The 10,406-nt window shown below is 45.6% G+C and overlaps 1 non-coding gene across 1 annotated transcript; it reads right to left on the bottom strand.

Moving 5' to 3' along the window:
* Positions 1-2,492: 2,492 nt before the first annotated feature.
* On the bottom strand, positions 2,493-2,616 carry LOC116657702. The gene has a single exon (XR_004312898.1). It is a non-coding gene; the product is annotated as a small nucleolar RNA SNORA18 (small nucleolar RNA).
* Positions 2,617-10,406: the final 7,790 nt, after the last annotated feature.

The following is a 10,406-nucleotide window of genomic DNA, read 5'->3' as shown; positions in this document are numbered from 1 at the left end:
TCCCACAGTAAGACTACCTAACATTTCTACTTCCCCATTTCTTCATCTATAAAGTGGGAGCAATGCAATTCATCCTTTGTATTGCATTGAGTTGTCAAGCAAGTCTTTCTGCTTGGGGAAAAAGAATAGTCTGCTTTGCTTCTGAACATAGCAAACAGGAGAGGAGGAGGAAGAGTAGGGGAGAGGAAGAAGGAGTGGCCTCAGGGCGATACTCGGCACAGAAAGGGACGTGGTAGTACCATGGACAGCAGCAGAAGAGGCAGTAATAATAGCAAATGCTCTTAAGAAAGATCGATCTATCAATGGAACAGACTGGAGAGTCCAAAAACAGACCCACATGTCTACGGTCGATTGATTTTTCATGAGCATGTTGGAAAAAATTCAACAGGGAAATGATAGCTTTGGAAAGATTGGATCTCCATATTAGAAAAAAAAAAAACCGATACTTTAATCTAAACTTACACCAGAGATACAAATTAACCCAACATTGACCATGGATATAAACTTTATAAAAGCTAAAACTATCAACAATTTTGGAAGAAAAGTATGAAAAAGTCTTTTTGACATGGTGAAGGCAAGATTTTTTAGGAAAAATTCAGAAAGCACTATCAAAAAAAGAAAAATGGATAGATTTGACTTGTTAAAATTAAAAATATTTGCTCTTCGGGTTGGGGGGATAGCTCAGTGGTGAAGTGCGTGCTTAGCAAACATATGGTCCTAGGTTCAATCCCCAGCACCTTCATTAACAAAAAAAAGCTGGGGGGAGAATTTTTAAATATCTGCTCTTCAAAGACACCATTAAAGAACAGAAGAAGAAAGCGACATACTGGTAGAAAACATCTGAAATACAAAATCTGACAAAGGACTTTTATCTGGAATACACAGAGGACTCTCATAACTCAGTAATGAGAAAACAAACAAACCAGTTTTTTAAATGGGGAAAAGATGTCATCAGATATTTCACAAAACATACACTAGTGATCAACAAGCACGCAGAAAGGTGATCTGTGTCATGAACTGTCATAGATAAATGTAATGAGATATACTATACAGGCATTAGAAGATTTAGAACCGAAAAGACTAATCATCTCAGTGGTGGATGTGGAGCAACCCGAGCTCTCACACGTTTTCCTACATTGTTAGTGAAAACATAAAATGACTCAGCTACTTTGGAAAATGGTTTCTTATACAGTTTAAAATGTAAATACAACCCCATGATTTCACTCTTTACTTAAAAGAAGTGAAAACCTGTGTTCACTTAGGCATAAATGGATGTTCACTGGAGACGTATTCATGTCCCCACATTGAGAACAACCCAAATGTCCATCAGCAGGGAAATGGCCAAACCAGTTATGGTACATCCATACAACAGACTCGTGCTCAGCAATAAAAAGAAACAAACCAGAAACACAACAGGGATGATTCCCCAAAACTACACGGAGTCAAAGAAGCAGACACAAAAGAGCACATACGGTACGATCTGTTTACCTGGAATTCTGCAGTCCTCAACTGTGGGTGATCTTGTGCCCCCAGGAAACATTTGGAAATGTCTGGAAACATTTTTGATTTGTCACAAGTTGGTGTATGCTCCTGGCATCTAGCGGTGGAGGCTGGGAATGCTGCTAAACATCTTAAAGTGCACAGTTCAGCCCCTATAGCAAGGGATTATCTGACCCCAAATGTCCAAAGTTCCAAGGTCAAGAACCCCAGGCTAAACTAACCCCTAGTGACAGGAAGTACACTGGTGATTGCTACTGCTGGGGATGGGAACACGGGTTTGACCACCAAGAAGCACGAGAGTGAAGAAAAAGTTTTATATCTTTTTTTTCCTACAAAAAGTATAAAGGGTTGTTTTTTTGTGTGTAACGTAGACAAAATTATTTAAGTCGATAGATTTTTTTAAGAATTTCACACGTTCTGATTCTTTCCCTCCACTGCCCATCATGTTAGTTCCTCCAATGTTTGAATCATAATCTTCAAGATAGCCCTTTCAAAAGGAATTTTTGCTCAATCAACAATTGTCACGTCAGTCAGTCTATAATTCTTTTTTTTTTATTTGTTTGTTTGTTTTTAGCAGGGAGGTAACTAGGTTTATCTATTTCTTTTGGTGGAGGTACGGGGGATTGAACCGAGGACCTCATGCATACTAGGCATGCACTCTACCCCTGAGCTATACCCTTCCCCCTGCATAGTTCTTTTAGTTGGACTTCTTTGATCTCCAGTGGAACATGGACACACTTCAAAACTCCTCACCTGTAATCTTTGGGATCCAATTACCTGGAGCAATTTACTTGAGCACTATTACATGTTTGGGATCAGGGAAGACGGAGCTGTCTGGTTCTAAATTTTAGACATCCTCTAAACATGCATTAAATTCAAATCATATTTACTCCTAACCTTGTCACACCTTAGAATGGTACTGATGGTTGCAATATGCCAATATCTAAGATAAAAAAGTTTGACTGTTAGGGTTTTCGTAGTTTATTTAGCAGCTCTGTCTTGTAGTTCTTTCCCACAGATCTAACATGCAGTTCTGGGAGGAAAGGAAACCACGGAGTGACTCTACGAGGTGTTTCCAACTATGTAGGTTTATGGAAAAAGCCCCATCAGGAAAATGTTTTATATCTTGATTGTGATAAAAAAAAAAAAGAAGCATTTTATTTTATGGGAAATCTGCCTCAATAAAATTTATTAAAAATAGTAAATGCCCATTTTCAACATCATCTCCTTAAATCCTCAGCTTAGACTTGATTCTTTTTTGCACCATCTCAGGGCACGTGAACATTTCCCTGTAATTACAGTGATCAGTGAAATCGTTTATTGAAAGACTTGTCCTTGAAGGTCAGGACATGCCTGTAAGGGCAGTGCCATGGACAGGACCTGGGATGATGCAGGATTTCAACGTATGTTCTTTGAATGAATAAGTAAATCATCACCATGACTGTTGTTGGAAAGTCATTTGCCCTCCAGGGACCTCAGCTCCCTGACAGTAGCAGCCCATTGTGTGAAATGTTGGTTTTGTTGATTAAAACTGCTACCCTGCTCTCTTGAACTCAGCTCATTTAAATCTGGAAGCACTGTCCCCAAACTCCTGTGAGACAGAACTTAACGCATGCATTGGACTCCCATAAGCAGAGCTCTGAGGTAACTGAACTCCCTACTCCATCGGGGTGGCCCTGTTACCAAGGGGGAGGCATCGCTGTGCTGTGATAATTTTTAGAGCTGTCGTTACCATTTGAGGCAGAAGCCACCTGAGCAGTTTTGGGAAACATTAGATAAAGAACCCAGAGTATGTTTGGGTCCGTTTCTGATTTTTTTAATTTTTGCTTTGGAGCCTCCTAGATCCAACTGCCCTGAGATGCTAGAAGGACCCTTGTGAAACATGGTCCGCCCGGAGGTGCCTCATGACTGACAGCTCTTTGCAGATAAGGACCAGCGGCAGCTATCTGCCAAGTGGCCCCAGAGGGCTCCTGTCAAGAGAAAGGAAGCTCAAGGGAGCAGGAATTGAAAATAGCTGTGTCTACACACACACACACACACACACACAGACACACATTTTTACCAACACTCTTAGAATGGCTGAGATGTTGCACTGTGAAGACCGAATCCTCAAGGGTACTTCAGAAATAATTGTTGGGTCCATGCCCCTTAAAGAAAAAGTAAGCCTCACCCCATCACATAGTCTTAACCCATAAACAGCTGACAGGGAGCTCAGTAGAAACCTGGTCTGTATCTATATTGGGGTTTGCTCTTCTTGACAGGACTTCCCATTCCCTGGTGAGATTTTCTCTTCCCTTAAAAGTGACTCTTGGGTCTGGAATGTCTGGGAAACAGTAGGAAGACCGGGCAGAGCATCCTCCAACCAGGCTCCCGTTCAGAGCACTCAGACCCAGGGCCCTAATTCTGGTTCCCACAGGTCCCCACTGAGGTGCCTACTGCTAATGGGTCATGCTCTCTGCTTAGCAGTTGGTGTCTTCATGCTGCCACCAAGACCAGCCCAGGTCCCTTGGGTTCCTCAGACACCGTTGAGAACACAGATCAGTCAGCTTTGTATTTTCTGCAGGCTTATGGGCCTTCATTTCCTAAAACCCTGAGGCAGACAATGCCCCCTTCTCCAGCAAAACCCAGAGAATCAGGAAAATGATACCAATTATGTACTTTATGCTCCCAGGATTCAAGCAGCTTTCTAGGCATTGACTCAGCTTGGCCTTTAGTTTAAATTCACAAAAGCCCTGCAAGGTATACATTTATTAAACCTATGTAAGTAAACTAAGTCAGCTAAGCTCTCTTAAGCATCTCCAATGTGCAGGAACTGTTCTTACCATTTTAACTGTATTATTCTCCCCCAAAGAACTCCATGAGTTAAGTACGCCTTTTATCCCCATTTTACAGAAAGGAAACCGGGCTGGGAGAGGTTAAAGAGCTAACGGCCTGCACATCTAATAAGAGGTAGAGCCAGCATTCAAACCCGCATCTCTCTGACTCAAAAGCTTATCCTTTTAACCTCTACACTCTGCTGCCTCTCTAAGCAGTTAAATAAAAGATAAGGCTACATCTTAGCAAGTGGCAAATGAAGAGAGAGGCAATTTATATTCTGAAAATTCAAAGAGAGGAGACATGAGTGAAAGATGGCAAAGGCTGGAGACTGGCTCTGTTACCCAGGAAACTTTATTTCGCCTCCATGATCCTCAGTTTCCTCAATCGAGAAGCGGAAATAATAGAACCCAACCCTCAGCACGAGGATGAAGGAGGAGGAAGCGTGAACGAGCACAGAAGGGCTTGACACACGTGCTGACATAGAAGATGTGCCTTGGAAACCCTCCCTCTGCTCTAAGGAGCAGCTTTTCCCTTTGTGCTGCCTCTCTCCCTTCCTGTGCTTGGGCGTCCGAGTTAGGGATGAAAGGAGCCCTAAGATGTGTCTGCATATGAAGATGTGCGGTCTGACTTCCTCAGGTTGCCTGCGGGAGCAATCTGAAGGCCTCAAATAATTGTCTTAAAAGAACCAATTCAGAGAAAGTACATTACAGGAGGCAAGAAAATTACTTTCATCTTCATGCTGCTGCGTCCTCAATTTGCAGAAGCTCAGAATCAAAATAATGAGGAACTAAGCATCGGAGCCATTCCAGTCTGGTTCCCCGGAGAACACCTGGCTGTCAGTCACTTACCAGAAGGCTCCACCTTTCAGGGTGGAGAAGTCCTCAAGGCCGCCTGGGAGCAGCTCTGAGGTCAGAAAATGCATAAATGGGGTGATAGAGGAACGGACAGGGTCAGTAGAAAGATCTGGGGATCTGAGGAGGCTCAAGGCGTACTTAACTCATGGAGTTCTTTGGGGGAGAATAATACATTTAAAATGGAAAGAACAGTTTCTGCACATTGAAGATGCTTAAGAGAGCTTAGCTGTGTGACCTCCAGATAATGCTCTCCACCTCTCTGGGCCTCCCTGGAAAAGGGTTACGTTGCTAAAACATAAACAGAGTCTGAGCACAAAAGGGTGCACATTGGTGGATGCTCAGTGATTATCAAGGCAGCACTGTGATGAGGAGGAGAGGCTCTCAGGTCCACATCCTGCTCCGCCCCTTATTAGCTCTGCCAGCTCTGGGCAGGTCACCAAACCTGCCCTGTGCCTTAGCTTCCTCATCTGTAGAAGGAAGGCATGATCATACCTACCTACGGGTTGTTGAGGGAATTAAATGAGAAAATGGGGGTAAACAACTTAGCACAATGCCTACCTAGCACACCGCAAGGAATCAACAGACAGTCCATGTTATTGTTGCTGTTTTCACTAACCATTGAATCTAAATTTTAAGTACGCTTGGCTAGTGGTTAAGCACATGAATTTTGAGATCAGATCAACTGCGGGTTTGACTCTGGGCATCTTTACCTCCTAGCTGGCTGAATAACTTGGGGCAGTTAATTTCTTGGGACCTCAGTGTCCTCATCTACAGCTGTGGGGATGACACCACTATGATTACCCTGCAGCATTGCTATGAGACTTTCACGGGAACATCGATGAAAAGCCTACTGTTAGGATGCAGTTCATGCTTAACAGAGGGTGGTGGTTGTTGAGTGAGGGGCTGCCCCCAGGTCAATTCAGACCTCCTAAGGAACGTTCCATAATGAGGGGAGAAAATCTGAATGGCACTAGGGCAGGGCTCGGGAAGGATGATAACAGAGACAGGACAGGAGCCTCTGTGCTTTAGCAAGTGATCGTGTCTGCATGCTGCATTTGCAACTCAGTTCAGCAAGCATTTACTGAGCCCTGACTCTGGGCTGGGGTACTAAGATAAAAACAAGGAACTGTCAAGGAGTTCCCAGAAGCTCACGCGAGCAGTAAGACCCATGCGTATTACGGGCAGAAGGGAAACTAGCACACGGCTGAGTATCCACTAAGGGCTTGTACCACGCTGGGCGTTTTACGTACTTTGACCAACTGAACTCCCGTAATAACCCTTTAAGATGGTGTGTTAGTCCCCTAGGACCGCCTTAACAAAATATCACACCATGGGCAGCTCACAAGACAGATATTTATCTTCTCACAGTTCTGGAGGCTGGAAGTCCAAGGTCAAGGTGTTGACCGTGTTGGTTTCCCCTGAGGCCTCCCTCCTTTGCTTGCAGATGGCCGCCTTCTTGTTGTGGCCTCACATGGTCTTTTCTCAGTGTGTGCACCTTCCTAAATTCCTCTTCTTATAAGGACATCAGTCAGATTAGGGCCCACCCGTATGAACTTGTTTAATCTTAATCACCTCTATAAAGGCCCTATCTCCCAATACGATCACAATCTGGAGGGCTAGGGGTTACGACTTCAACATATGAATTGGGGGAATACACATGTGTGTCATAAGAGGTAAGAAGAAGTACTATTATTTCCCCATTTTACAGATTGAAAACCTGAGTCTTGGAGATGCGTAGGAACTAGCCTACAGTCACACAGCTGGAAGTCACAGCCAGGTCTTTATCATTTCAACTCTCAAGTTTGTTCTTTATATTCCTGACACTGCCCAAGTATAAAGGCGAAAGGGACAAATGTCCTAAGAAATGTGCAAAAGGCACTGATTTAAGGGAACTGAGGAGCATTTCTTCTCCCCTGTGTTTGGACACAGAGCCTAAAATACTTCCATTAGTGCACTTATAGGGATTTCTGAGGGTTGTCTTTGATTACCTCCACTGACATGGAGCTCACTTCCTCACAAGATAAAATGTCTTATATCTTATCACAGAGGCCCCAGAGAAATTATAGCATTTAAGGAGGAAACTCACCAACATATTAGCAGGTTCTCACTCATCAACCCACTACATCTCATTGAGCAATAGCACATTGTCACTGTCAGGGAAATGTGGCCAAAAGATTTCACAAAACTTGACCACCAAACCCTCCTCAGGTCAGTAAGAGCCAGTGGCTGGGAGCCAGAACCACTTGAGTCCAAATCCCGGCTTTGCCATTTAGTATGACCTTAAAAAAAATCCCATGACCTTCCTAGAACTCAGTTTTCTCACCTGCAGAATGGAGCCAGTACCTCAAGGAAGGGAGATTGAGCTAAAGGACCTGTCGGAGTTAAAGCACTTGGTGCAGAGGGGATTCACCTCCCCGCCATGCACGTCTCTCTCCCTCCCCTCCTTCCCTCTCCTCCTCCTTCTCTCCTCACCCCAGACGCCCTCGGCCAGAGCTGCCCGGCTCACACCACACGTGCACGTATCTTCAGTCATCGATCGTTTTTCTATCTTTTACTCTCAGATGTTATCAAAAAACGCGCTGCTGCTCAGCTGGTGGAGAAACTATTTTAATCTCTCCATCATAGGTACCTGGGCTGAGACTTGAATTACGGGAAGTGAGCGCAAGCAGTGGTTATCAAAATCACAGGGCTGTGAGGGGAGGGTTTTTTTTTTTTCAATCGCGTAACAAGGACAGACATTTGAAATAAAGCTAGGAATGTTTTTTAAATTCCATCAACAGAGATACAAAAATTGATTTAGTGTCCAATTAAAACCCCATATGTTCACAGTCCTAGTATTGATGGGGAAGTTTTACAGACGTGTATTTAATGCATAATTCATGCAAAGGGGGTATGATTTATTTATGTTTATCTGGGCAGACGGGCTGAGCAGGAGCTACTTTAAACGAAAAGGTTTATGGCTTCGAAATATAAAAGAGGCTCCACTTATACATTCATAATTAAAGGGCCACCAATGACTGGGCATAATGTAGGCACGACGCAGACTGTCCCTGTGGTTTGCGAGGCAGGGAACTTCGGGATTCCTAGGGGTACTGAGGACGGCCCTGGAGGGCTCTCAGTTGCAGGGGACCAACTGGCATCGCATGGAGTCCTGCCGGGGCCTCTCTACCGAAAACACCGGCAGACAATTTCAGAATCCGAAGCACGTAAGTGTACCGGTTAGAGGTTAGGTCCGCAGGCAGAGGTAACGGCACTGCCTGGACCCCACGGGCCGGTGGTGAGGATACACGGGACGACCTGGCTGAGGTGCCGGCACGCACAGGCACTCTGTCGGTGTGGCATGGAACTTGGAATTCTGGCGTCCGCCTGGCAGCACCGGAAGCACCAGCCCCCTTCCGCCACCTGCGTAGCATCACCGTCCAGAGCGCTGAACACATACCTGGATGTGGGCAAGTTCTGGACCCTGAGCCCGTCACTGAACCTCCCTTAGTGCCAGTTTACTCATCTGTCAAGTGGGGTAATAATAGCAACTATGGGGGGAGGGTATGGCTCAGTGGTAGAGCGCGTGCTTAGCATGCTCGAGGTCATGGTTTCAATCCCCAGTCCCTCCATGAAAATAAATAAATAAATAAACCTAATTGCCCACCTCCCCCCCTCAAAACCCGAATATCTGGTAGGATTATTGCAAAGATTAAAATAGGAACATACGTTTCAACTCGAGCACCCCTACACCACCATTCTTTATCCCCCCTTAGAAGATGAATAGGGGACCTCACATCCTGGTTAATGCTCTCATTCTGGCATAATTATAAGTGTCCCCTTCATGTGCCCTGTGCCCTGTCCAGATAATTAATCATATGATCGTCCTCAAGGAAGCGAGGTGAGAGAAGTAACTTCACCTCCATTCTTTCCCTCCACCCACCATACTTGCCAGCCTCTCATTCGGAAATTACCTCCCAGTGTTCTTGGTAAAAAGGCAGGGCTCCAGGTAATGCTGGTCACCTGTGCCCCTGGGAGCCATGCAAGGCCATTCTCAGAACCACTGGGTGTCTCGAAGTTTCACTCCTCACAAGTCATACAGGGTGGGCTGAGCCATGTCTCCGTTATGCCCAATCACTTGTCATCCTTCAATTATGAACAGACCATCCTTCAGCTGTTGAGGATTGCTCCTGAGGCATTAGGTCTCCGGCATATCTGCCTGCACGAGGCATGGCTGGAGGATGCCCCAGAGGGCAGACAGAGAGCACCCCAGGGCATCAGAGGAAACCATCAGAGTGCCAAGGGTTCAGGGGAGTGGAGCACATGGAGACTGGGCCAGGGACAATCACACCTCCGTGGCAACACACATTCCTGGGACCCAAAACTCAGGAGGGTGGGTTTGGGCCTTCCAGTACCTTCTGAAGAACCATTCATTCATTCATTCATTTGTTCGCTCATCCAATAAATATTCACTGAGATTCTCCTATGTAGTAAATTAAGCCCTGTGATAATTCTGGGGAAACAACGACAAACGAAACCCATTAAGGCGTGTCCATGTGGAGCTCAGAGTCAGCTTTCTTTTCCCGCCGATGACAAGCCCGCCCTCTGGGTCAGGCTCCTCGGAGCTCCCAGCAGAAGACAGAAAAGGCAGCCGCGTTGGGAACAAACTCCTGGTGGCTCTCAGAGACTTCGCTGTGCCTCCTGAGACTCCAGCCCCACAGCCTGCTGGCCCGGCACATTTTCCAGAAAGTGACAACGTCTGCACAGGGACCTCAACGTGTTGTGTGTACGTTCAGAGGGCTCAGCACACGCCCTGGCTCCTGGGAATAATGAGCCAGGTCCCAGGCAGCATCCTGCCCCGTGAGGATGCAGAGGGAAACTGCCACAAGGAAAACAAAACAGCAACTTCTGGTTGGCTGCCCGAGTGTTCCTGGTTCCAGAGGAACGTAAACCAGGGCTGGTTCAGAAGCCAAAAGGCTTTGCTGAGACCTCTGCTTTGTTAGGTTTCCCTTCCAAAGCAAGACGGTTCCTTTGTTTGCAGACTTGGAGTTTTTCCGGGGACACAGATCTACTGTCAGCCAGCTCTCTGGTGATTAGAGGTTCTGCGAAGGCCACTGGACTCTCAGAGAATTCCTCCTTCCTCTGAGTTTCCCAGACCTCAGGGCTGCTTGGAATTCACTCGTCGTCTCTTTGCATCCATTAGCTTCTTCTCAAAAGTTTTTGATGTCAGAATAATCATAGTAATTATAAACATCA

This window comes from Camelus ferus, chromosome 18 (assembly GCF_009834535.1).
Source record: "Camelus ferus isolate YT-003-E chromosome 18, BCGSAC_Cfer_1.0, whole genome shotgun sequence".
Lineage (NCBI taxonomy): Eukaryota > Metazoa > Chordata > Mammalia > Artiodactyla > Camelidae > Camelus > Camelus ferus.
This window is presented reverse-complemented; position numbering and strand designations above follow the sequence as displayed.